The sequence below is a fragment of the Oncorhynchus mykiss genome, chromosome 8 (genome assembly GCF_057628025.1).
Source record: "Oncorhynchus mykiss isolate SJ-2025 chromosome 8, ASM5762802v1, whole genome shotgun sequence".
Taxonomy (NCBI): domain Eukaryota; kingdom Metazoa; phylum Chordata; class Actinopteri; order Salmoniformes; family Salmonidae; genus Oncorhynchus; species Oncorhynchus mykiss.
In genome coordinates, this window is record NC_143029.1 from 68093038 (window position 1) to 68120935 (window position 27898).

The window sequence follows — 27898 nt, forward strand, 5'->3', positions numbered from 1 at the left end:
AAAAGGCTTTAAGAGAGAAAATAAAATTGATTGTGAGCAGCAGCAGGTTGGAGCACAGAGAGACAGATGGAAATGCCTGGGTCTAAGCACACAGCCAGAGGAAATTATGGAGTGGGGAGCGGTAGAGAGCGGGAGTGAAAGGAAAGGTATGCGAGACGTCTCCACCAGCTGAAGGGTGAGGTAGGGCCTGTAGAGCCAAGGGCCCTGTTGCTGCAGAAGCTCTACCTCTAGTGACTCCCCGTCCCGCATGAGGGGGCGTAATCATCGACTGACACTAATTAGCATAACGCAACGGGCATAAATATTCATAGAAAATATTCCTATTCATGAAAATCACAAGTAAAATATATTGAGACACAGTTTAGCCTTTTGTTAATCACCCTGTCATCTCAGATTTTCTAAATATGCTTTATAGCCAAAGCTAGACAAGCATTTGTGTAAGTTTATCGATAGCCTAGCATAGTATTTTGTCCAGCTAGCAGCAGGTAACTTGGTCACGGAAATCAGAAAAGCAATCAAATTAAATAGTTTACCTTTGATGAGCTTCGGATGTTTTCACTCACGAGACTCCCAGTTAGATAGCCAATGTTCCTTTTTTTCCAAAAAGATTATATTTGTAGGCGAAATAGCTCTGTTTGTTCTTCACATTTGGCTAAGAAATCGCCCGGAAATTGCAGTCACGAAAACGTCGAAAAATATTCCAAATTAGCTCCATAATATCGACAGAAACATGGCAAACGTTGTTTATAATCAATACTCAAGGTGTTTTTCAAATATCTATTTGATAATATATCCACCAATTGGTTTTTCAGTAGGACGGATTGGAATAATGGCTACCTCTGTATTTTATGCGAGAATCACTCTGGGAGCATCAGGTGACCACTTGCGCAATGTAGCCACTTACGGGTATTCTTCACCATAAATGCGTAAAACTACGTCACAATGCTGTAGACACCTTGGGGAATATGGAGAAAAAGTAATCTGGTTGATAGCCCATTCACTGGTCAATAGGGACGCATTGGAACGCAGCGCTTTCAAAACATGAGGCACTTCCTGATTGGATTTTTCTCAGGCTTTCGCCTGCAATATCAGTTCTGTTATACTCACAGACAATATTTTTACAGTTTTGGAAACTTTAGAGTGTTTTCTATCCCAAGCTGTCAATTATATGCATATTCTAGCATCTTGTCCTGACAAAATATCCCGTTTACTACGGGAACGTTATTTTTCCAAAAATGAAAATAATGCCCCCTAGTCACAAAAGGTTGTAATAGTCATTGGCCTCGCTGGAAAAGGCTTCTCTCAGGTCCAAGAGAACACTTCGGGGGCCCTAAACAGTGGACAACGGTCACACTAAGGACACTAGCCAGCTACCACCAGATACTCTACCTTGCACCTTAGAGACTGCTGTCCTATGTACAGTGCCGTGAAAAAGTATTTGCCCCCCTTTCTGATTTTCTCTATTTATGCATATTTTTGATACTGAATCAGATCTTCAACCAAAACCTAATATTAGAAAAAGGGAACTTGAGTTTACAAATAACCTATTTTATTTATTAAATTAACAGAAGTTAAGCAACACTCAATTCCCCTGTGTGAAAAAGCAATTACCCCCTTACACTCAATAACTGGTTGTGCCACATTTTTTTTTTTAATTGAACCTTTACTGAACTAGGCAAGCCAGTTAAGAACTAATTCTTATTTACAATGACGGCCTACTAAGGCCAAACCCTAACGATGCTGGGCCAATTACGCGCCGCCCTATGGGACTCCCAATCACGGCTGGTTGTGATACAGCCTGGAATCAAACCAGGGTCTGTAGTGACGCCTCTAGCACTCAGATGCAGTGACTTAGACCGCTGCACCACTTGGGAGCTGCAATGACTATGGAGGAATTTTGGCCCACTCTTGCATGCACAACTGCTTTAACTCAGCGACATTTGTGGGTTTTCAAGCATGAAATGCCACAACATCTCAATTGGAATTAGGTCAGGACTTTGACTAGGCCATTCCAAAAGGTAAAATGAGCTGCTTTTTAGCCAATTTCATGTAGACTTGATTGTGTGTTTTGGATTATTGTCTTGCTGCATGACCCAGCTGTGCTTCAGGTTCAGCTCACAGACGGATGGCCTGACATTCTCCTGTAGAATTCTCTGATGCAGAGCAGAATTCATGGTTCCTTTTATTAAGGTAAGTCATCCAGATCCTGAGGCAGCAAAGCATCCCCACACATGAGGGGACCCATGTCATCCAAAAAGTTGACTCAAGTTTACCTAAAAGCACCTGGAAGAACATCAAGACTCTTGAAAGAATGTTCTATGGACAGATTATTCAAAAGTATCATTTTTGGGTCACGGGTCACGGCACTATACAGTCATTGAACACTCGTCACTTTAATAAACTTTTTTACCACTTTATATATATAAACTATATTCTAGTCATGGCTCATCCTATACAGCTTAGTGTTTTCCACAAGTACATAGAGTAGCCCCCCCCCCCCCCCCAAAAAAAGTAGACAGCCAGGCATCCCCTGTTAAACCTTTAACATGTCTTCTCTTGAAACCAAAGTCTTATTTACAGCTTTACTGCAAGATATGAATTACCACCATGGTTTGTTATTCAAATTATAAAACAGATAAATGAAGTAAATAGCCCACATTATCTTTATTTTTTTATGTTTATTTTTTTTCCAGTTAAATAACAAAACATGTATAGAATTTCATAATAATTGAAAGAACATCCAATTTTGTTGTTTAAGTCCCCAACAATGTTTACACAATCAGATGACCACTGAGGTCTGGAAAAATCTAAGACATTTGGATTTTTGGATGTAGTTAGCCTTAAAATGCACACCTAGCAAGAGGCTGTTGTTTAGCTGTGTTTTTGTAGTGCACGTCATGGTAGAGTCTGCAAAACAAATACCCACTGGATTCATGAAAATAATCATGATATCATTCTGCCAGGTAAGCATAGGCTACTTTGAAGTTAAGGCCCACCTCAGAGGAAGTTGCCGCACAAATTTCAAGCAATTCCTGTCAGAGCAGAAATTCTCATTTAGGTTCAACCTCAAAGACTGATGCAGGCTGTTAATACATTTTTTTAAATTATTAAACATACCTTCCGGCAAACCGCCTCACCCAATGTGAAACGGATCTGCTATTTTTAAACGTCATAGCCAGAACCTCCATCAGGAGCTAGCCATAAGAAGCTAACCTGCTACTAGCTATTTAGTCATTGTTTGCCACTGCTAGCGGCCTTTACCTTTTGCACAGACACCAGCCACTTTTAGCCTGGAAAATACTGGACAGCCTGCCAGTATCGGGGTGTTTTCTCCACTACAACACCAGATTCCTGCCGTAAGCCCTGGACCATTACCCCTGATCTTCACAGCTAGCTAGCTGGCACCGAGAGGCCCAGCCCTGAAGCTAGCTTTGAGCCAGGTCCACCTGCCGGCATGCTCAGTGATCACTCAGCTACACAGCTGAGCTCTTCACTAACACGACTAGAATCCACTACGCCACTGGATTCTTGCCGTAAGCTCTGGACCTTAGCACCGAATCATAGCTGCTACCGAGTGGCTATAGTGGCTAACGCCCATGTCCTGAAGCTAGCACCAGTTAACCGCGAGCCAGGCATATCTCCCGGCTAGCAAACTAAATTACTCTGGCTACAATACCTAGTTTGCCAACTGGCCTGGACCCTTTGTCAACACGGAGCCCCACCGTTCCATCACGACTGGTCTGCCGACGTAATTCCATCCGTTGTGCCCTCAACCGGCCTTTGCCGGACATCGGAGCAGAGGCTTCTACTCGCCTCGGCCTGCTAACTCTTTTTTTTTCAACGCTGTGTCATTCGCTTGCTAGCGTAGTAAAAACTACCCAGCGGCTTCCCTGCTTCATCTATTGCTGTCACTGGAACCTATGATACCTTGGCTACATAGCTGAAGCCTGCTGGACTAATTCATTAATCACGGTAATACATTTCGTTTATTTTTGTTTTCTGTCGGCCCCAGCCTCGAACTCAGGCCCTGTGTGTAGTTAACTGACCCTCTCTGCCAATTCATCGCCATTTTACCTGTTGTTGTTGTCTTAGCTGATTAGCTGTTGTTATCGTACCCATTGTCTTAGCTAGCTCTCCCAATCAACACCTGTGATTGCTTTATGCCTCTCTCTAATGTCAATATGCGTTGTATACTGTTGTTTAGGATAGTTAGCATTGTTTTAGTGTACTGCGGAGCCCCTAGTTCCACTCAACATGCCTCAGATACCTCTTTTGTCCCACCTCCCACACATGCGGTGACCTCACCCAGCATAACTAGTGCATCCAGAGATGCAACCTCTCTTATCGTCACTCAATGCCTAGGTTTACCTCCACTGTACCCGCACCCTACTATACCAGTCTGTACATTATGCCCTGAATCGATCCTACCACGCCCAGAAATCTGCTACTTTTATTCTCTGTCCCCAACGCATTAGACGACCAGTTTTGATAGCCTTTATCCATACCCTCATCCTACTCCTCCCTCTGTTCCTCGGGTGATGTGGAGGTTAACCCAGGCCCTGCGTGTCCCCAGGCACTCTCTTTTATTGACTTCTGTAACCTTAAAAGCCTTGGGTTCATTTTTTATTTTTATTTTATTTTTTATTTTACCTTTATTTAACCAGGTAGGCTAGTTGAGAACAAGTTCTCATTTGCAACTGCAACCTGGCCAAGATAAGGCATAGCAGTGTGAACAGACAACACAGAGTTACACATGGAGTAAACAATTAACAAGTCAATAACACAGTAGAAAAAAGGGGAGTCTATATATACACATTGTGTGCAAAAGGCATGAGAAGGTAGGCAAATAATTACAATTATGCAGATTAACACTGGAGTGATAAATGATCAGATAGTTATGTACAGGTAGAGATATTGGTGTGCAAAAGAGCAGAAAAATAAATAAATAAAAACAGTATGGGGATGAGGTAGGTGAATATGGGTGGGCTATTTACCAATAGACTATGTACAGCTGCAGCGATCGGTTAGCTGCTCAGATAGCAGATGTTTGAAGTTGGTGAGGGAGATAAAAGTCTCCAACTTCAGCGATTTTTGCAATTCGTTCCAGTCACAGGCAGCAGAGAACTGGAACGAAAGGCGGCCAAATGAGGTGTTGGCTTTAGGGATGATCAGTGAGATACACCTGCTGGAGCGCGTGCTACGGATGGGTGTTGCCATCGTAACCAGTGAACTGAGATAAGGCGGAGCTTTACCTAGCATGGACTTGTAGATGACCTGGAGCCAGTGGGTCTGGCGACGAATATGTAGCGAGGGCCAGCCGACTAGAGCATATAAGTCGCAGTGGTGGGTGGTATAAGGTGCTTTAGTGACAAAACGGATGGCACTGTGATAAACTGCATCCAGTTTGCTGAGTAGAGTGTTGGAAGCACTTTTGTAGATGACGTCGCCGAAGTCGAGGATCGGTAGGATAGTCAGTTTTACTAGGGTAAGTTTGGCGGCGTGAGTGAAGGAGGCTTTGTTGCGGAATAGAAAGCCGACTCTTGATTTGATTTTCGATTGGAGATGTATGATATGGGTCTGGAAGGAGAGTTTAGAGTCTAGCCAGACACCTAGGTACTTATAGATGTCCACATATTCAAGGTCGGAACCATCCAGGGTGGTGATGCTGGTCAGGCGTGCGGGTGCAGGCAGCGAACGGTTGAAAAGCATGCATTTGGTTTTACTAGCGTTTAAGAGCAGTTGGAGGCCACGGAAGGAGTGCTGTATGGCATTGAAGCTCGTTTGGAGGTTAGATAGCACAGTGTCCAAGGACGGGCCGGAAGTATATAGAATGGTGTCGTCTGCGTAGAGGTGGATCAGGGAATCGCCCGCAGCATGAGAAACATCATTGATATATACAGAGAAAAGAGTCGGCCCGAGAATTGAACCCTGTGGCACCCCCATAGAGACTGCCAGAGGACCGGACAGCATGCCCTCCGATTTGACACACTGAACTCTGTCTGCAAAGTAATTGGTGAACCAGGCAAGGCAGTCATCCGAAAAACCGAGGCTACTGAGTCTGCCGATAAGAATACGGTGATTGACAGAGTCGAAAGCCTTGGCAAGGTCTATGAAGACGGCTGCACAGTACTGTCTTTTATCGATGGCGGTTATGATATCGTTTAGTACCTTGAGCGTGGCTGAGGTACACCCGTGACCGGCTCGGAAACCAGATTGCACAGCGGAGAAGGTACGGTGGGATTCAAGATGGTCAGTGACCTGTTTGTTGACTTGGCTTTCGAAGACCTTAGATAGGCAGGGCAGGATGGATATAGGTCTGTAACAGTTTGGGTCCAGGGTGTCGCCCCCTTTGAAGAGGGGGATGACTGCGGCAGCTTTCCAATCCTTGGGGATCTCAGACGATATGAAAGAGAGGTTGAACAGGCTGGTAATAGGGGTTGCGACAATGGCGGCGGATAGTTTCAGGAATAGAGGGTCCAGATTGTCCAGCCCAGCTGATTTGTACGGGTCCAGGTTTTGCAGCTCTTTCAGGACATCTGCTATCTGGATTTGGGTAAAGGAGAACCTGGAGAGGCTTGGGCGAGTAGCTGCGGGGGGGGGGGGAGCTGTTGTCCGAGGTTGGAGTAGCCAGGCGGAAGGCATGGCCAGCCGTTGAGAAATGCTTGTTGAAGTTTTCGATAATCATGGATTTATCGGTGGTGACCATGTTACCTAGTCTCAGTGCAGTGGGCAGCTGGGAGGAGGTGCTCTTGTTCTCCATGGACTTCACAGTGTCCCAGAACTTTTTGGAGTTGGAGCTACAGGATGCAAACTTCTGCCTGAAGAAGTTGGCTTTAGCTTTCCTGACTGACTGTGTGTATTGGTTCCTGACTTCCCTGAACAGTTGCATATCGCGGGGACTATTCGATGTTAGCGCAGTCCGCCACAGGATGTTTTTGTGCTGGTCGAGGGCAGTCAGGTCTGGAGTGAACCAGGGGCTATATCTGTTCTTAGTTCTGCATTTTTTGAACGGAGCATGCTTATCTAAAATGGTGAGGAAGTTACTTTTAAAGAAAGACCAGGCATCCTCAACTGACGGGATGAGGTCAATGTCCTTCCAGGATACCCGGGCCAGGTCGATTAGAAAGGCCTGCTCACAGAAGTGTTTTAGGGAGCGTTTGACAGTGATGAGGGGTGGTCGTTTGACTGCGGCTCCGTAGCGGATACAGGCAATGAGGCAGTGATCGCTGAGATCCTGGTTGTAGACAGCGGAGGTGTATTTGGAGGGCCAGTTGGTCAGGATGACGTCAATGAGGGTGCCCTTGTTTACAGAGTTAGGGTTGTACCTGGTGGGTTCCTTGATGATTTGAGTGAGATTGAGGGCATCTAGCTTAGATTGTAGGACTGCCGGGGTGTTAAGCATATCCCAGTTTAGGTCACCTAACAGAACAAACTCTGAAGCTAGATGGGGGGCGATCAATTCACAAATGGTGTCCAGGGCACAGCTGGGAGCTGAGGGGGGTCGGTAGCAGGCGGCAACAGTGAGAGACTTATTTCTGGAGAGAGTAATTTTCAAAATTAGTAGTTCGAACTGTTTGGGTATGGACCTGGAAAGTATGACATTACTTTGCAGGCTATCTCTGCAGTAGACTGCAACTCCTCCCCCTTTGGCAGTTCTATCTTGACGGAAGATGTTATAGTTGGGTATGGAAATCTCAGAATTTTTGGTGGCCTTCCTGAGCCAGGATTCAGACACGGCAAGGACATCAGGGTTAGCAGAGTGTGCTAGAGCAGTGAGTAAGACACACTTAGGGAGGAGGCTTCTGATGTTGACATGCATGAAACCAAGGCTTTTTCGATCACAGAAGTCAACAAATGAGGGTGCCTGGGGACATGCAGGGCCTGGGTTTACCTCCACATCACCCGCGGAACAGAGAAGGAGTAGTATGAGGGTGCGGCTGAAGGCTATCAAAACTGGTCGCCTAGGGCGTTGGGGACAGAGAATAAGAGGAGCAGGTTTCTGGGCATGGTAGAATATATTCAGGGCATAATGCGCAAACAGGGGTATGGTGGGGTGCGGGTACAGCGGAGGTAAGCCCAGGCACTGGGTGATGATGAGAGAGGTTGTATCTCTGGACATGCTGGTTGTAATGGGTGAGGTCACCGCATGTGTGGGGGGGGTGGGACAAAGGAGGTATCAGGGGTATAAAGAGTGGAACTAGGGGCTCCATTGTAAACTAAAACAATGATAACTAACCTGCACAACAGTATACAAGGCATATTGACATTTGAGAGAGACATACAGCGAGGCATACAGTAATCACAGGTGTTGAATTGGGAGAGCTAGCTAAAACAGTAGGTGAGACAACAACAGCTAATCAGCTAGCACAACAACAGCAGGTAGAATGGCGATTGATTAGGCAGAGAGGGTCGGATTAACTACACACAGAGCCTAAGTGCGGCTGGGGCCGACAGATAAAACATAAACAAGCAGAATGGATTACTGTGATTAATGGACAGTCCAGCATGCATCAGCTATGTAGCCAAGTGATCAGTGTCCAAGGGGCAGCGGTGGATGGGGCAGGGAAGCTGGACTGGCGAGTGTTATCCAGGTTAGAAAACTAACAATGACTAAATAGCTTGTAGCCAGTTAGCTGGTTAGCTTCTGGAGGTTCTTGAGTGTGTTCTAAAAATGTAAAGATAATAGCGGTTCCGTATCACATTGGGTGAGGCAGGTTACCGGAAGGTATAAACAAATTAAAAATCGAAAAGGGATAGAAAGTAAATATGCATGTTAACATCAGAAGCCTCCTCCCTAAGTTTGTTTTACTCACTGCTTTAGCAGTCCATCATCCCTGATGTCCTTGCCGTGTCTGGCTTAGGAAGGCCACCAAAAATTCTGAGATTTCCATCCCAAACTACAACATTTTCTGTCAAGATAGAACTGCCAAAAGGGGGAGGAGTTGCAAGCTACTGCAGAGATTGACAGAACTTTGCAGGCTTACTTTCCAGGACTATGCCCAAACAGTTCGAGCTTCTAATTTTAAAAATGAATCTTTCCAGAAATAAGTCTCCCTGTTGCCACCTGTTATAGGCCCCCCTCAGCTCCCAGCTGTGCCCTGGACACCATATGTGAATTGATTGCCCCCCATCGATCTTCAGAGTTTGTTCTGTTAGGTGACCTAAACTGGACATGCTTAACAATCCGGCAGTCCTACAATCTAAGCTAGATGCCCTCAATCTCACTGAAATGATCATGGAACCCACCAGGTACAACCCTAAATCCGTAAACATGGGCACTCTTAGATATTATCCTGACCAACTTGCCCTCCAAATACACCTCTGCTGTTTTCAAATCAGGATCTCAGCGATCACTACCTCATTGCCTGCATTCGCTATGGATCCGCAGTCAAACGGCCACCCCTCATCACTGTCAAACGCTCCTTAAAACACTTCTGCGAGCAGGCCTTTCTAAATCGACATGACCCGGGTATCCTGGAAGGATATTGACCTCATCCCATTGGTAGAGGATGCCTGGTCGTTCTTTAAAAGTAATTCCTGACTGACTGCGTGTATTGGTTCCTGACTTCCCTGAAAAGTTGCTAGTGCAGTCCACCACAGGATGATTTTGTGCTGGTCGAGGGCAGTCAGGTCTGAAGTGAACCAAGGGCTGTATGAGGACACCATCTTAAATGAGCATGCCCCTTTCAAAAAAATATAGAACTAAGAACAGATACAGCCCTTGGTTCACTTCAGACCTGACTGCCCTCGACCAGCACAAAATCATCCTGTGGCGGACTGCACTAGCAACTTTTCAGGGAAGTCAGGAACCAATACACACAGTCAGTCAGGAAAGCAAAGGCTAGCTTTTCAAACAGAAATTTGCATCCTGTAGCTCGAACTCCAAAAAGGTCTGCCCACTGCAGCTGGGAGGCTAGGAAACACTGTTACCACTGATAAATCCACGATAATCGCAAATTTCAATAAGCATTTTTCTATAGTTGGCCATGCTTTCAACCTGGCTACCCCGACCCTGGCCAACAGCTCCGCACCCCCATAGCTACTTGCCCAAGCCTCCCCAGATTCTTCTTCACCCAAATCCAGATAGCAGATGTTCTGAAAGAGCTGCAAAATCTGGACCCTTACAAATCAGCTGGGCTAGACAATCTGGACCCTCTCATTCATAAATTATCCGCCGCCATTGTTGCAACCCCTATTACCAGTCTGTTCAACCTTTTTTGTATCGTCTGAGATCCCTAAAATTGGAAAGCTGCCGCGGTCATCCCCCTCTTCAAAAGGGGAAGACACTCTAGACCCAAACTGTTATACTCCTATATCCATCCTGCCCTGCCTTTCCAAAGAATTCAAAAGCCAAGTTAATAAACAGATCACTGACCATTTTGAATCCCACCGTACCTCTCCGCTGTGCAATCTGGTTTCTGAGCTGATCACGGGTATACCTCAGCCACGCTCAAGATACTAAACGATATCACTAAACGATAAAAGACAGTACTGTTCAGCCGTCTTCATCGACCAGGCTTTCGACTCTGTCAATCACTGTGTTCTTAACGGCAGACTGAACAGCCTTGGTTTCTCAAATGACTGCCTCGGCTGGTTTACCAACTACTTCTAAGACAGAGTTCAGTGTGTCAAATCGGAGGGCCTGTTGTCCGGACCTCTGGCAGACTCTATGAGGGTGCCACGGGGTTCAATTCTCGGGCCGAATCTTTTCTCTGTATACAGTGCCTTGCGAAAGTATTCGGCCCCCTTGAACTTTGCGACCTTTTGCCACATTTCAGGCTTCAAACATAAAGATATAAAACTGTATTTTTTTGTGAAGAATCAACAACAAGTGGGACACAATCATGAAGTGGAATGACATTTATTGGATATTTCAAACTTTTTTAACAAATCAAAAACTGAAAAATTCGACGTGCAAAATTATTCAGCCCCTTTACTTTCAGTGCAGCAAACTCTCTCCAGAACTTCAGTGAGGATCTCTGAATGATCCAATGTTGACCTAAATGACTAATGATGATAAATACAATCCACCTGTGTGTAATCAAGTCTCCGTAGAAATGCACCTGCACTGTGATAGTCTCAGAGGTCCGTTAAAAGTGCAGAGAGCATCATGAAGAACAAGGAACACACCAGGCAGGTCCGAGATACTGTTGTGAAGAAGTTTAAAGCCGGATTTGGATACAAAAAGATTTCCCAAGCTTTAAACATCCCAAGGAGCACTGTGCAAGCGATAATATTGAAATGGAAGGAGTATCAGACCACTGCAAATCTACCAAGACCTGGCCGTCCCTCTAAACTTTCAGCTCATACAAGGAGAAGACTGATCAGAGATGCAGCCAAGAGGCCCATGATCACTCTGGATGAACTGCAGAGATCTACAGCTGAGGTGGGAGACTCTGTCCATAGGACAACAATCAGTCGTATATTGCACAAATCTGGCCTTTATGGAAGAGTGGCAAGAAGAAAGCCATTTCTTAAAGATATCCATAAAAAAGTGTCATTTAAAGTTTGCCACAAGCCACCTGGGAGACACACCAAACATGTGGACGAAGGTGCTCTGGTCAGATGAAACCAAAATTGAACTTTTTGGCAACAATGCAAAACGTTATGTTTGGCGTAAAAGCAACACAGCTGAACACACCATCCCCACTGTCAAACATGGTGGTGGCAGCATCATGGTTTGGGCCTGCTTTTCTTCAGCAGGGACAGGGAAGATGGTTAAAATTGATGGGAAGATGGATGGAGCCAAATACAGGACCATTCTGGAAGAAAACCTGATGGAGTCTGCAAAAGACCTGAGACTGGGACGGAGATTTGTCTTCCAACAAGACAATGATCCAAAACATAAAGCAAAATCTACAATGGAATGGTTCAAAAATAAACATATCCAGGTGTTAGAATGGCCAAGTCAAAGTCCAGACCTGAATCCAATCGAGAATCTGTGTAAAGAACTGAAAACTGCTGTTCACAAATGCTCTCCATCCAACCTCACTGAGCTCGAGCTGTTTTGCAAGGAGGAATGGGAAACAATTTCAGTCTCTCGATGTGCAAAACTGATAGAGACATACCCCAAGCGACTTACAGCTGTAATCGCAGCAAAAGGTGGCGCCACAAAGTATTAACTTAAGGGGGCTGAATAATTTTGCACGCCCAATTTTTCAGTTTTTGATTTGTTAAAAAAGTTTGAAATATCCAATAAATGTCGTTCCACTTCATGATTGTGTCCCACTTGTTGTTGATTCTTCACAAAAAAAATACAGTTTTATATCTTTATGTTTGAAGCCTGAAATGTGGCAAAAGGTCGCAAAGTTCAAGGGGGCCGAATACTTTCGCAAGGCACTGTATATCCATGATATCGCTTCTTTGGACACTGTTAACTAACCCCCAGAAGAGCTTCAATGCCATACAACTCTCCTTCCGTGGCCTCCAACATCTCTTAAATGCTAGTAAAACTAAATTCATGCTCTTCAACTGTTCCCTACCCGCAACCGCCCACCCGACTAGCATCACTACTCTGGACGGTTCTGACTAATAATATGTGGACAACTACAAATACCTAGGTATCTGGCTTGACTGTAAACTCTCCTTCCAGACTCATATTAAGCATCTCCAATCCAAAATAAAATCTAGAATCAGCTTCCTATTTCACAACAAAGCCTCCTTCACTCACGCCGCCAAACATACCCTCGTAAAACTGACTATCCTACCGATCCTCGACTTCAGCGATGTCATTTACAAAATAGTCTCCAACACATTACTCAGCAAACTGGATGAGGTCTATCACAGTGCCATCCATGTCACCAAAGCCCCATGTACCACCCACCACTGCGACCTGTATGGTCTAGTCGGCTGGCCCTTGCTACATATTCGTCGCCAGACCCACTGGCTCTAGGTCATCTATAAGTCTATGCTAGGTAAAGCTCCGCCTTATCTCAGTTCACTGGTCACGATAACACCCACCGTAACACGCACTCCAGCAGGTATATCTCACTGGTCATCCCCAAAGCCAACACCTCCTATGGCCGCCTTTCCTTCCAGTTCTCTGCTGCCAATGACTGGAACAAATTGCAAAAATCGCTGAAGCTGGAGACTTATATTTCCCTCACTAACTTTAAACATCAGCTATCTGAGCAGCTAATCGATCGCTGCAGCTGTACATAGCCCATCCAATCTACCTACCCTTATCCCCATATTGTTTTTATTTACTTTTATGCTCTTTTGCACACCAGTATTTCGACTTGCACAGACTCATCTGCACATCTATCACTCCAGTGTTAATTTCCTAAATTGTAATTACTTTGCCTATTTATTGCCTTAGCTCCTCACGCCATTTGCACACACTGTATATAGACTTTTTGTGTTATTGACTGTACGCTTGTTTATTCCATGTGTAACTCTGTGTTGTTGTTTGTGTCGCACTGCTTTGCTTTATCTTGGCCAGGTTGCAGTTGTAAGTGAGAACTTGTTCTCTCCTGGACTACCTGGTTAAATAAAGGTGGGAAAAAATGGGGGTGGAAATGTTGTGGTGAATTCCATGTGTGGCAGAGAACTGGGGCACTGACTGACAGCTGTCAGTGTAACTAGCTAGCATGCTAACCTTAGCCAGCTAATGAAAGTTATGGGAGCACCACTTCAGTTTAAAAAAACTTGTTAGGGCTAGGGTCCTCTTTACTCAATTTCCGCCTGACTGACGTACTCAAAGTAAACTGCTTTTGCTCCGGACCTGAAGCCAGGATATGCATATAATTGGTACCATTGGAAAGAAGACAAAATAATGTAGGAGACTATAACACAATAGATATGGTAGGAGAAAATCCAAAGAAAAGCCCATGCTTTACAATGGAAAGTATAGGGGCATTCTGAAATCTAGCTCTCAGGATGCAATTCCTATGGCTTCCACTGGGTGTCAGTACTCAATGTTCAAGGTTTCAGGCTTCTTCTAAAACGAGGAAGAATATTGAGTTTTAGTACAGGGACACAGACTTGGAAATGTGTGCATGTTCGCGTGAGGAAGAGGACACACCTGCTAATATCGTTTTCCTATTGAACATACTTCTTTCCGTATAAAATATTATAGTTGAATTACATTTTATAGTATCTGAGGATTTATTAGAAACGTATTTTTACTTGTTGAAACAAAGTTTAGGGGAAGATTTTCAGAATCCTATCTTGGCATGTTGAACGAGTGGATTACTCAAATTGATTGCCATACCTAAACAGACTTTTTGGGATGTAAAAATGATTTTATCTAACAAAATGACACTACATGTTATAGCTGGGACCCTTTGGATAACAAATCGGAGGAAGATTTTCAAAAAGTAAGTGAATATCTAATTGCTATTTGTGAATTTATGAAACCTGTGCCCGGTGGAAAAATATTTTGATGTGAGGTGACGTCCTCAAACAATTACATGGCATGCTTTCGCTGTAAAGCCTACTGTAAATCGGAGAGTGCAGTTAGATTAACAAAAAGTAAATATTTTAACCTATATAAGACACTTGTATGTTCCTAAATGTTTAATATCCATAACTTTAATGATTATTTATTTGAATTACACGCCCTCCAGTTTCACCGGAGGTTGCCTAGCCTGAAGAAGCTTTTAGTGTGCAAAGCTGTCATTGAGGCAAAGGATGGCAACTTTTTTGGTTACTATATGATTCCATGTGTTATTTCATAGTTTATGTCTTCACTATTCTACATGTAGAAAATAGTAAAAATAAGGAAATATGAATGCATTATCGAAATAGGGCAGCGAAATTTCATTGCATTATCAAAATTGCGGCCGCAAATCTGCCATAGAAATAAAAATTATATAAGCTCCGGTAAAATGGATAGTATAACCACTAAACGGTTTGGAGCATGTATTGAAATAATGGGCGAGTTTGTTTTGCATGGACTGGTCCCCCGGATGGGTGGAGATTTTTCTTTAAGATCAATGGAATGAGCCAACTCTGCACACCCGGCCATGCAAAAGGAATTTGCCTAAAACATTATTGGTCAAAACCATTCATCTTGGGGTGACAGGGGGAGCGGCATTCTAAAATGCAGTCAGATCACACAATTTTACCATTTATAAAAATAAAAATATGCAGACTTCCTAAAAACAAAGTGAAATTTGATGGATCATGAATTATGATAATTTGCATGTAAAAAAGGAGGTGCCAAAACAGTTTGCACACCCTATTTTAATTGGCTCCATGGCAAGGTGGCAGACACAAAGTAATACACTTCTACATTTTCTCTTAAAAATTGGATTTTAAACCTAACTCAACCGCACTGCTAACCTTAGCACAACCTTTTTCTTTTCATAAAATGTGTATGATATAGCGAATTTTGACTTTGTGGTTGTTTTAAATTAAGGCTACAGATGACTTGCGAATAGGAAGAACTTTGCAGCAGGTGTTTCTGATTAATATATAAAACCCAACCCTGAAACATGGGCTGAAAATAATTTGCACATCTCATTGAAAAAGACAGGCAAGACTCCCGGAAACATCCGAAGTCACATATTTGGATTTAGCACTTCAAGCCTGAATATATCACACTTTTACTAAAACTATGACTTACTGAATTACATCGTTGTGCAACATTATGGGTAAGCTCTGGCCATCGTCTTTCAGCTCGAAAAAGTACTGCACTGTCAACTGTGGAACCTTATCTAGACAGGTGTTTATTTTAGGACTGTCCCTGAAAAAAATATATATTGCTCAACCGAAAGTCGCCTGCTCTTTCGACCAATCGTTTGGTAGATAAAAATGGTATGTGTATTTTTCCATATATTGACACACCTTGTGTTTTAATAAAATCAACTATATGCATTGAGCTTATCTGATGCTTTAGGCTTACTGTTTGATGAAATAAGATTAAAGCCAGAGATCTAGATAACCAGAAGAGAAAAAAAAAACTTAACCTGACCAACCTGACCAAAACAAACAAACAAACAAACAAACATTCTCCTCCCTCTCCTGCTGGATTTCACAGATTCTGTCACTACTCTCCTGAAGTTACCGGTAATAGGCTACAAGAGGAGTCGGCAAGCTTTCTCATGTGGAATACCAATTTATGTTACCATTTTTACCAATCTGCGTGCCAGATATAGTTTTAATATGCACATTTATAATAGTCTTCATATCTCAAAATCATTGTCATGTGGTTAATCAAAATTCTATCCAAATCTAAATTAAAATGATAAACCTAAAAAGCAACTTCTATTGCCAAATGTGTAAAATTAGCCTACATAAAGCCAACAAATAAAAACAGCAGCTTGCAGGTATCCTATAAATCACATTGGCTTTGCATGGCCTGAACTTGAAACATTGTATCAACTATTAACTTGAGTCCCTAAAGCTTGCGAGAATTTGCAACATTGTATAAAATATTGCTGAACTTGCAAAATTGTATAAAATATTCTGGGCCCTCAGTTTCCCACACCAGTGAGCTCGGGCCAGACACAGCTGTAGGCTATTTGTGCAAGGGATAAGAAGCAGTGCTTGACTTGGACAGGAGCTCACCGGAGCAGAGTACCAACACCTCAAATGTTCTACTGTTTGAGCTCCAGTTCCTCTTATATAATATTAGCTTAAAAGTATTGTGGAACTCCTGCACCTAAATAGAAACATTACCAGCACCCAAAATGAGTACCAGAACCTATTTCTCTCCAAGTTAAGCACTAATAAGAAATAGTCAGGTAGGCTTATTTTATTAAATTTCCACTGGATCAGAGTATGACATTTTTCCCTTTCACACTGAGTGGTTATAGAAAGGGGGAGAGCTGGAAAGATTTTACAACTACATTGAGGAGCTATTGTCAATCTCAATGGATGTAAAAACAGACTTAGTTTGTTTGCCGTTTGAGGTGAAGAAAACATTACTTTGAGAAGCTCCACAGCTCATTAGTGGTGGTGTGTTAAGTCAATCAGAAATACTATCAGATCCCCAAATTGGCACACGTATATGCCCACAATGGCACGCATGCCAGGTAGCCTATAGGCCTACTTCTAAGCGTTATCAGGTGAGCGTCCTTACTCAACATTGACAGGAGCGCTCCAAACAAAATAAAATGACAAAACTCGTCAAATGGAATGAAATAAACCGAGAGAGAGAGAGAGAGAGAGATTTAATCTTAATCTGACGCTGTTGTTGTGTTGGTCACACTGATCAGCTGCTTCTCCCTCCCTGTGTGTCTGACTCCGCTGAGCTGACAGCTCTACATTCATTTCCATAGTCAGGTCACAGCCCTGCTGCTCTGCTCCATCACCCTGATTGAAGCTCTTTTGTCCTCACGAGTGTGTGTGTGTGGTGTGGCAAGGCCTGATTTCAGCAGATGTCTGGTCGTGGCCTGTTCCTTGCCCATTCATGACTTTAGGGACCTCAGAGTAATTCAGTAGGTGTGAGCCTATTCGGACTAGCTGATGACAGTACACTGAGATTACCTAATTTAACACAAACCTAAATCGATTTTAGAGCTGGAACACAAAGCCAAGTGTATAGCTTTTGACTTGATGAACTTCAATGGAATCTGTTGGGCTTCTGCAGAATGTGTTTTCTGCTGAAGCATTATTCAATATGCCTGCTCTGCCTGTAGGGGAAGTGACAGACAGCAAAGTCTGGAGAAAATAAAATAAAAAGTCAGCCTGGTACAGCAACTGGTCTTCTCCAAATCCACCCTGTGAGTCACACTGAACTGGAAGACAGCCACACGTATGGAGAAGCCACTCCAAAACAAGCGTTCAAAAACACATGTTCCTCCATACACCCTCTAGACAGTGGTTTCGGGAAAAAACAATGTTTTTATAAGTATTATTGGGTGTTTGTCAATATGCATACTTCTGTCATGACTGTCCTGATCAGGTCAGGTTACAGGAGAACACAACAACCACAACAATTATCTCTCATTTCCAACAGAGGAGGAGAGATCTAGGGGTCTGAAGATGTGGGGGTTTCATGACCCCTCACACTCCTGGTAAATCTCAGGCCACAGACAAATTCCTTTGTCGTGGAGAACCAGCCTCAGAACATTACACATGAAATAAAGGGACTTTGGAACAATGGTTTCCGTCAGCCACAATGGTGGTCATGACGATAAATGGAATATGAAAATGTATGTCATTTTTGTTTTGTTATGAAAAGGTTAATAGATGACGTTATTACGAAAACATTGTAACGTGTAGAGTTTTCCTAGTATATGTTTGATGTTTATACATTGTACGTTGTATGGAAAAATGTCCAAATCAAAGAGAATGTTTTGGGGAAGATGAAATGTGAAGTTAGTTGTCTAAAATTGGATTTGAGTCAAATCTAGACCTTAACTTGGTTAACTTGGTACGCCCAGAGAATTGCCCTAAAGGCGGTTATGCCCACTTCTGACCAAGGATATAAAACCTGTGAGTAAAGAATTTCCAGAGAAGACTACGTAACCCAAGCTGCAGCCAAGGTCTAAAAAGTCAACAAACCCAAAACGCAATGCAAGTTTGAAGACAAAGAAATATTTTTCTACCCAAGCTATGGATAAGTAGCTGTGTCTAAGCGGGTGAATTCAAGTCGAACCACCTAGCCTTCATCTCCCATCGAATTGTGGTCTCTACACTGTTTCATTCCTACGCTGTGAGCTCTGAGCTGTCTGTCCTCAGAAGACCCCTTCCATAGCAAGGGTGAGGGAACAGACTCCTAAGCCAAAAGGACACTGACATCGTGAGGACGACCAGAAAGGCGCGCCGGAGAAGTGCATCATCGAGCAGCTGAACGGTCCCTTGAACGGTCCACGCAGAGAATCCTCGGAGACCTCCCCCACGTAATTACATCATTATATTCTGACCCATAAGAGCGGCAGTTTGGGGCAAGGCTAGGGTCAGAATAGTGTAGCTGACAAATTCACCCAAATGTATATTTCTCTCGTGTACTTTCTTTTTTGAAATCCCCATTTTGGGTAACACGCGCCATAGTGTGTTGGCCCGTTATACTAAGTTCTAATCAATAGCCTAAAATGTGTTTTGTCTATGTGTATCTTTTATCATCATTTTAGCTTTTTAGTAAATAAATATTCAACTAAGATTGGTGTGGTACGAACTCATCGGTGAGACCCGGGTCCGTGTAGATTCGGGTCCGTGTAGATGGAGTTAATGAAATGGTATCAACCACATCTTTGATACCTATCCATTGACGCCATTCCAACCATTACTATGAGCCGTCCTCCTCTCAGCAGCCTCCACTGTTTGAGCAGCACCTACCATATTACCTCACACTGATCCTCCCAATTACTGAACCTTCTTATAGCCAAGACAATGGCAACAATGGAGATGAAACAAGATATATGCAAAACAAAAGTTCTACTGACCTAAAGCTAAGGTTATGCAAGGTAGATGTCAATTTTTTGTAGGTAGCTAGCTAACTAGCTAGTTAGCACTGTTGAGTTACTACGGACTTACACATTCACTGAACCTTCTTCCAGCCAGGAAAATGTCAATAAAGACTAAACATGATATACAATACACAAAGCAAACATTTTACTTCATAACTATCAGTTAGCTACAATATGACAATTAAAATATAGCTAACCAGATAGTTCAACAGGCAAAAATGACCTAAAACTAATGTTAGGCATGTCAAATCTTTGTGGGTAGCTAGCTAAGAATTATTCATGGTCATCTGGCTAGCTAACAGTAGGAGCTAGCCAGTTAGCCCTATAGACCTACTATGATTTGGACTCATACTCCGACTCTGCTGTACTCCAATTTGCGTGCTCGGAATACGGTAGTATGCATTTCGAGAAACACCAAATGTTTTGCCCTTAGCTTAGTGACTAATTGTGTTGTCAGTCTCTAAAGAGCAGTCTTTGCTCCTCTATAATTATTTTATATTAATCGATAATTCATATAAAATTGCTTTGCTCTAGGGTAAAAGGATATTTGAATATTGTGGAAACCTACAATGCCAACAATGTACTTCTGAGATCACGTTTGTGTTTTCACTTTCCCCTGTCTTGGCAAACCATATTGTCCTTATAGCACACCAACCAACACAACCAATTTCAGAGGAAACATTTCCCGAGTTGGTCCAAGTACAATAAAAACCCTAACCTGCTTAGTTTAATTCATTTTTTTGCGAGCGGAGAAATGCTGAGCTGTAAGGTACTTGTACACTTGTTTGGAAATGTGAAAATAAATAACATTTGTCAGTTTAACTTGTTATAGTTGTTGGCAGTGCACAGACGGACGGTCTCGATTCACAGGCACCACTTATGAATAAATCTGGAATAACATGATTAAATAGTTATCCAGCTGAAAAACTATGGCTACATTCCACTATCAAATGACACCATATTTCCTATAAGGAATAGGGTGCAATTTGGAATCTGCCTGCACACTCAGGTGAGCATTTCAACTGAGAACAAGAACAGGTCTTTGTAAATCAAAGACTATTACTGAGCTCAATGTAGATCTACACACAGAGAATTACCCTGAATATGGAATGTCCTGCCAGCTAGTCTTTTTCCTCAAGAGACAAAAGCTATTGAACAGAGAGAAACTAGATGAAAAGTAACTCCAGGCTGGGAGCAGTGTCAAACTATCCTGTCCTCTCTATTTGAATATTTAGAGACAGGGAAAGTCAATTTAAGGTTTTATCCAGAACAGGGATAGAGTATTAAAATGTCATGATGTGGAAAGCGAACGTTGAGTTGGGAACACAGGAGTTCTTCTCAGCCCACCGTTCTCTCCCCGGCTTTCTCATTTGCGTAACAATAAACATTCCTGGCAGCTCGGTTCCCCGTGACCTGCGCCATGTTTGAAAACACAATTCTTGAAAACAAAAACCAAGTGTGAAAATCTAACTAAGAGAATCACAATTCTGTGTCTAAAGCCATATACGGCAGTGACTGGATCACTTAGCGATGGATATGTGAATTGCTGCGTCAAGAAACAGCGCATTGTATCCATTGTCATTCCAAATTACTCTGGGCAATCAATCACGCTCAACTTCGTTAGTCTTTTGCGTTGAGGAAAAATAAAATGTCAGATTGGCCATCAACACAAATATACCCCACCCACATGGAACACCCCTAACCGCTCAGTCATACCAAACCCCTTCTCACTCACACTGGGTGTTCAAGCGGGCTGACTGTAGTTGAAAGTCGGTGAATATAGTCAGGGGAAGGGCATCTGCGACAGCCGAAAGTGAGAGACTGTAGTGGTTTTCTAATAACAAGGCTCAGATCAACATATACTACATGATCAAAAGTATGTGAACACCTGCTCGTTTAACATCTCATTCCAAAATCATGGGCATTAATATAGAGTCGGTCCCCCCTTTGCAGACATAACAGCCTCAACTCTTCTGGGAAGGTTTTCCAATAGATGTTGGAACATTGCAGTGGGGACTTCCTTCCATTCAGCCACAAGAAAATCAGTAAGGTTGGGCACTCATGTTGGGCGATTAGGCCTGGCTTGCAGTCGGTGTTCCAATTCATCCCAAAAGGTGTTCAAGTTCTTACACACTGATCTCGACAAACTATTTCTGTCTGGACCTCGCTTTGTGCACGGGGACATTGTCATGCTGAAACAGGAAAAGACCTTCCCCAAACTGTTGCCACGAAGTTGGAAACACAGAATTTTCTAGAATGTCACTGCACGCTGTAGTGTTATGATTTCCCACCAAACTTTACAGTTGGCATTATGCATTGGGGCGGGTAGCGTTCTCCTGGCATCCTCCAAACTCAGATTCGTCCTTCAAGATGGTGAAGTGTGATTCATCACATTTCCACTGGTCCAGAGTCCAATAGCGGCGAGCATTACACTACTCCAGCCGACTCTTGGCATTGTGCATGGTGATCTTAGGCTTGTGTGCGAGTGCTCGGCCACAGAAACCCATTTTATGAAGCGCCTGATGAACAGTTATTGTGCTGACGTTGCTTCCAGAAGCAGTTTGGAACTCGGTAGTGAGTGTTGCAACCGAGGACAGAAGATTTTCAGCACTTGGCAGTCCTGTTCTGTGAGCTAGTGTGGCCTACCACTTCGCTGCTGAGCTGTTATTGCTCCTAGACGTTTCCACTTCATAATAACAACACTTACAGTTGACCGGGGCAGATTAGCAGGACAGAAATATGACAAACTGAAAGGTAGCATCCTATGACGTTGCCACGTTAAAAGTCTCTGAGCTCTTCAGTAAGGCCATTCTACTGCCAATGTTTGTCTACGAAGATTGCATGGCCGTGTGCTCGATTTTATACACCTGTCAGCAACGGTGTGGCTGAAATAGCCGAATCCACTAATTTCAAGGGGTGTCCACATACACTACAGTGTGTGTGTGTATATCTAGCAACAATGACAAGAAGCTGCCACGTGGGGAATGTAGGTGGCTCGTTTTCAGCTAGTTTCATCTTGTTCTTGATACCATGTCTTGTTTTGACTGATGTCACGTCTATGGTAATATGGCTCACATTTGCTGGCTAGCGAACCAAAAACTAACAATGTATTTGAGAGACAAGTGCTCATTGTGCAAATGTATTTATGTTTTCAATAAACATTAGAGATTAAATATTGTCAACACTAAGCCAACCTAGACAGTTTTGCCCCATAGTTGAGCATGCGCCTGTTTGTTGCTAAACAACAAACCCGTCTATAGCCTGTCATGAAAATGATAAGCACTACAGCGTAATCAAAACCTAGTCATGAACACACCCAACAGAAACCAAGGCTACAAGTGTTTCTGCCAACAGTTAGACCCAACAACATAATTCTGTCAGATAGTGGGATAAGCTTTTTATGTGGTCGGTCTGCATATGCCTAGTGCCTGTGCAGAATCCGAAGGCTTTACCCAGTCATATAGAATATCCATCTAGCCTATGGCTCTTGCTTAACCCATTGCCTGTCACCAAGGACATTGAACACTTACATAATGAATGTAGAGGTTAGCAGCACTCACAAATATAGTGCAGTGGCTATTTCTTATGTTTAGGCTATTTCATAACAGCAGTGTCAAGGATAGAACAGCCCAGACAATTCACAAAAAAAAGTTGGCTGAAATATTCTAGCTTTGTGGACAGCTAACAAAGCCTTTGTGACCAAAATATGTGTCCTTGAGGCTGATGTTACGAAATAAAATGTAAGAAATTCTATAAATTTGTGCTGGCCCGACCATTTTTATTCAATATGTGGAGCAGAAGCATTCATTAACAAAGCCTTTGTTGATGAGAAATATTGGTTGACAAAGTAGCTAAACGATGGTTGTGTCAATTGATGTGAAATCTGTGACGTTTTATCTGAAAAAAAACAAAAGAAAGGATTGACACCCACCATCTCATAGTTTATTATTATTTTGTAGACATTTACTGCATTGTTTACTAGGAAAATAAGCATTGCGCTGCACCTGCCACAAAACCTCCTAAATTATGTACACAACCAATAAAATTGTATTAGATCTCAGATTGTACTGAAATAATTTCTGTAAGAAATATAAGGTTAGCATTCTTGCAACATTATTTTGTTGAAATATAATTTCTCTCTGGTAAATGAAGCTAAATGATTGCACCCAAACTGGCCATTTTAAATTAAAGGATTCATATAATATTCAATAAATATTAAAGTACATAATATCTGATTTGGATCAACAAAAATGTCTAACAATAGATATGTTTCCATCCAGTTGACGACAGATTGATGTGAATATTCTAAAATCCGTATAAAGAATTTTACTGACACAAAAAGATCTCACCATGTAGAATCTGTCTGCATTACCGAAAATTCCTGTTTCCATCACAGCTGTTGTTTTTTTTAAATACAGTATGACGTGGATGGAAACGTGGTTAATCAAATCAAACTTTGTCACATGCGCCAAATACAACAAGTTTGGACTTAACAGTGAAATGGTTACTTACAAGCCCTTTACCAATAGTGCAGTTCAAGAAGAGTTAATAAAATATTTACCAAATAAAGCAAAATAACGAGGCTATATACAGGGGGTACCAGTACGGAGTCAGTGTGCGGGGCTACAGGTTAGAGGTAAGTTGTAAATGTAGGTAGGGGTGAAGTGACTATGTATAGATAATAAAACAGCGAGTAGCAGCAGTGTACAAAACAAATGGAGGGGGGGTAATAGTCCGGTGGCCATTTGATTAGTTGTTCAGCAGTCTTATGGCTTGGGGGTAGAAGCTGTTAAAGAGCCTTTTGGTCCTAGACTTGGCGCTCCGGTACCGCTTGCCGTGCGGGTGACTGGACTTTTATGGGCTTTCCTCTGACATCGCCTATTATATAGTTCCTGGATTGCTGGAAGCTTGGCCCCAGTTATGTACTGGGCCGTATGTAGTACCCTCTGTAGTGCCTTACGGTCAGATGCCGAGCAGTTGCCATACCAGGCAGTGATGCAACCGGTCAGGATGCTCTTGATGGTGCGGCAGTAGAACTTTGAGGATTTGGGGACCCATGCCAAATCTTGTGTCTCCTGAGTGGGAAAAAGTTTTGTTGTGCCCTCTTCACGACTGTCTTGATGTGTTTGGACCATGATAGATCATTGGTGATGTGGACACCAAGGAACTTGAAACTCTCAACCAGCTCACTACAGCCCCGTTGGTGTTAATGGGGGCCTGTTCGGACCGTCTTTTCCTGTAGTCCACGATTAGTTTCTTTGTCTTGCTCACATTGAGGGAGAGGTTGTTGTCCTGGCACCACACTGCCAGTTCTCTGACCTCCTCCTTATAGGCTGTCTCATTGTTGTTGGTGATCAGGCCTACCACCGTTGTGTCGTCAGCAAACCCCCCCCCTTCTCAATTTCCACCTAAATACATACCCTAATCTAACTGCCTGTAGCCCAGGCACAGAGGCAAGGATATGCATATTCTTGGTATCATTTGAAAGGAAACACTCTGAATTTTGTGGAAATGTGAATTGAATGTAGGAGAATATAACACAATAGATCTGGTAAAATAAAATACAAGGAAATAAACATACGTTTTCTGTTTTTTATTGTTGCTGCATCATCTTTCAAATTACCAAGAACAGCCAAACATACAGATAGGATGCTGTGAATGATTTGAATGAAGAACATAAGATGGCAACAATAGCTGAGCAACGTTTTAGACAGATAACTTAAAAAATGAGCGAGCTACATGACATTGAGCATGAAGTCACCCAGGTGTCCCACACAAATGTACCCAAATGTACCCAAGTGGCCGAGTTGGTACAGTGATACATTTTGAAGGAAAGAACTATATACAAAATACATAAATTATATTCTAACACACACACACACACACACCCCCCCAAAAAAATATATAAGAAAAAAATATATAAAATAAATAAATAATAATAAACAAACAAATAACAAGGGTAACTATTTACACATGTTCTATTTACAATATTGTGAAGACCCTCAGTCCTCTACACAATATTGTGCTGCTGGTGCCATGGCCCATAGCAGTCTCTTTCTGCTGTAAAGCAGAGGCTTACTGAACAGGTGGTGCAGGTGATGGGGCATTTCCTGTGACAAAGGGCACAACGACGTCTCCCTACTGTGCCCTTTTTGCCCTGTGGCACATTCATGCCTGCAGAGATGAATCTGGGCAGGTGAACACCACTGGTTGGAGCAGAAGGTGCTACAGTGGACTTGCTGTAGCTAGCAAGCTCCTGGATCAGCAGCTCCCTGAAGGCTAGCTGTGAGATGGGGGGGCTGTCCACAGCTCTTGGCCATTTCCTTCTGGATATTGAAGGAATTCACCACAGCAATGTCAATGAAATGATAGAAAAATGTTTTGTATCATTTCATGGTCTTGTGAAGAGCATTGTATTAGCACATCTGACAGGTCCACACCTCCCATGCTCTTGTTGTAGTCCTTCACAGCAGCTGGAAGGGGGAGATTTTTTGTGGTCCATGCCCAGGCACCGTCCTTCACAAGCCTGATGACGTGATCTCCACTGTGTCTACTGTGTCTATATATTGACAAATCCACGGTTTCCATTTTTTACCAATCAATTGGTCTAAAAAAATAGACCACTCTTGGTCGACCAAGAGGGGGGAAACAGCCCAAAAGTCAATGGTACTTATATTAGCACGCAAACAGAACTGATTCTGTAGACTTGTGGATACTGGAGCACATGACCACCTCTCTGGTATCCATCCACTTCACAAACAGCAGGCCATCTTCACGGATCCATTGTATGGTACCCCGCTCAGCCCACTTAGGCATGTCGTTCACCTTGGTCTTTGGAAATCCCACCCTGTTGGTACGAATGGTGCCACAAGCCCACACCTCCCACTTCCTCAACTCTGTAAACAGGGTAGGGCTTGTGTAGAAGTTGTCCACAAACAGTTTGTAGCCCTTCCTCAGCAGTTGAAAATCCAATAACTCCATAACGGAATAATAACTCAGTCCATAACCGGTAGCAAAACTGTTTTTCCCCTCATAAACAAAAAAATTGCAAGTGTAGGCACACACAGAATCAGCCAAAACAAACAGCTTGTAACCCCATTTGGTTGGTTTGTTATGCATGTATTGTTTGAGGCTGATTCTGGCCTTTGAGGCTACCATCCTCTCATCGATGGACAGGTTCTGGGCGGGCTGAAAATACTGTAAGTCTTTCAGGCATCAACGATGCTGGGGTAGAGAGGTTTTATTTTACAGATCCTATCAAACCTTGGTGTGCCTCTCTTCTTGTCATTCTCCCCATCAATTTCTGGGTCACTGATGTGAAGCGCCCGTGAGATAGTCAGAAACCTTTTACAAGACATGATAGTCATGGGGAAAGGCAGTTGATAGAGAGCTGACGTTTTCCAGTAGTCCCTTAGAGTTTTCAACTTCACCAGCCCCATGTAAATGACCATTGAAAAGTAGCAGAAAAGGTCTGACATGGAAATGGTCTTCCATGCCTCTTTCTTTCCTGCCTGCTTCTTAGCCCCATACTTATTTGTGTTCGCCACCAGAGAATCAACAACTGATGAGTTGAAAAACAGTTGAAAAAGTTGAAGGGGGCTGTACTTTGCATTCATGTCTAGTTGAGGTCCTGGCTGCCTTCTGGGTCTAAAAACTGGTGGATTTGGTTCCACATCATCTTCTAATACAGAGTGCCAATGACCCTCTGGCCCTCTTTCTGCAGGTTTCTCTCTTCCCCACCTCCTCTTCTTTGTCACAGACTTCACATCTCTAGATGGCCAGGTAGGTGAGGAGCAGTAAACAGCGGAGGTCCGGCTGGATGAACCAGCTTCAGAGGGAGATGGACACCTAGACAGTGGCGGCTCATAATCAGAATCACTGCCACTGTGAAAGATTACAAAAATCAGTAACAATACTTTCACGTATGAGCCCTGTATCAACACGTAAAATAAACAGATATATATATATCTGAGTACAGGGAACATAATCACTATGGTGAAGAGCTGTTCCATTCCATATTTTGTACATTTATTTTACATAAACATATCACACACACACAGTATTGCCAATGTGTACTTTACACATTTCATTACAGATGATATTTTTATATTGCAAATAAAATAAGAAAAACTAAAAAAATCTCAAATGAATAATATTTCATATTAATTTCAAACAATGACATTAGCATTAGAACTTACCAATCCAGCATGGCATCCTCGCCGTGCAGAAACATTTCTTCCGTCTGGGAGTCGAAACTAGCAAAACTAGCTTCGCTGAAAGATTCATCTTTCTGAAGATTTCCTCTATAATTTGGGTTAAATCTGTATACCTAGACTTTGTTTTAGCTTTTCCTGATTTACTCACCATAATTTAAATATATAAACTTGTTGAAAATGTTATTGAATATGTACTGCTATGCATAACACTCATAGCTCCGTCAAGTAGGATTTGCAATGGCGAATGAACCTCTTTTACGCCAGAGTTTACGACAAATGCTGGTCTTCGAACGTATAACCATTACATATTGCCGTTTACCTTAG

The 27898-nt window shown here is 42.8% G+C and overlaps 1 protein-coding gene across 2 annotated transcripts in view; it reads right to left on the reverse strand.

Moving 5' to 3' along the window:
* LOC110530388 (TGF-beta receptor type-1) overlaps positions 1–27898 on the reverse strand; it is a 59881-nt gene that overhangs the window by 27232 nt on the left and 4751 nt on the right. The gene's annotated exons all lie outside the window — the stretch shown is intronic.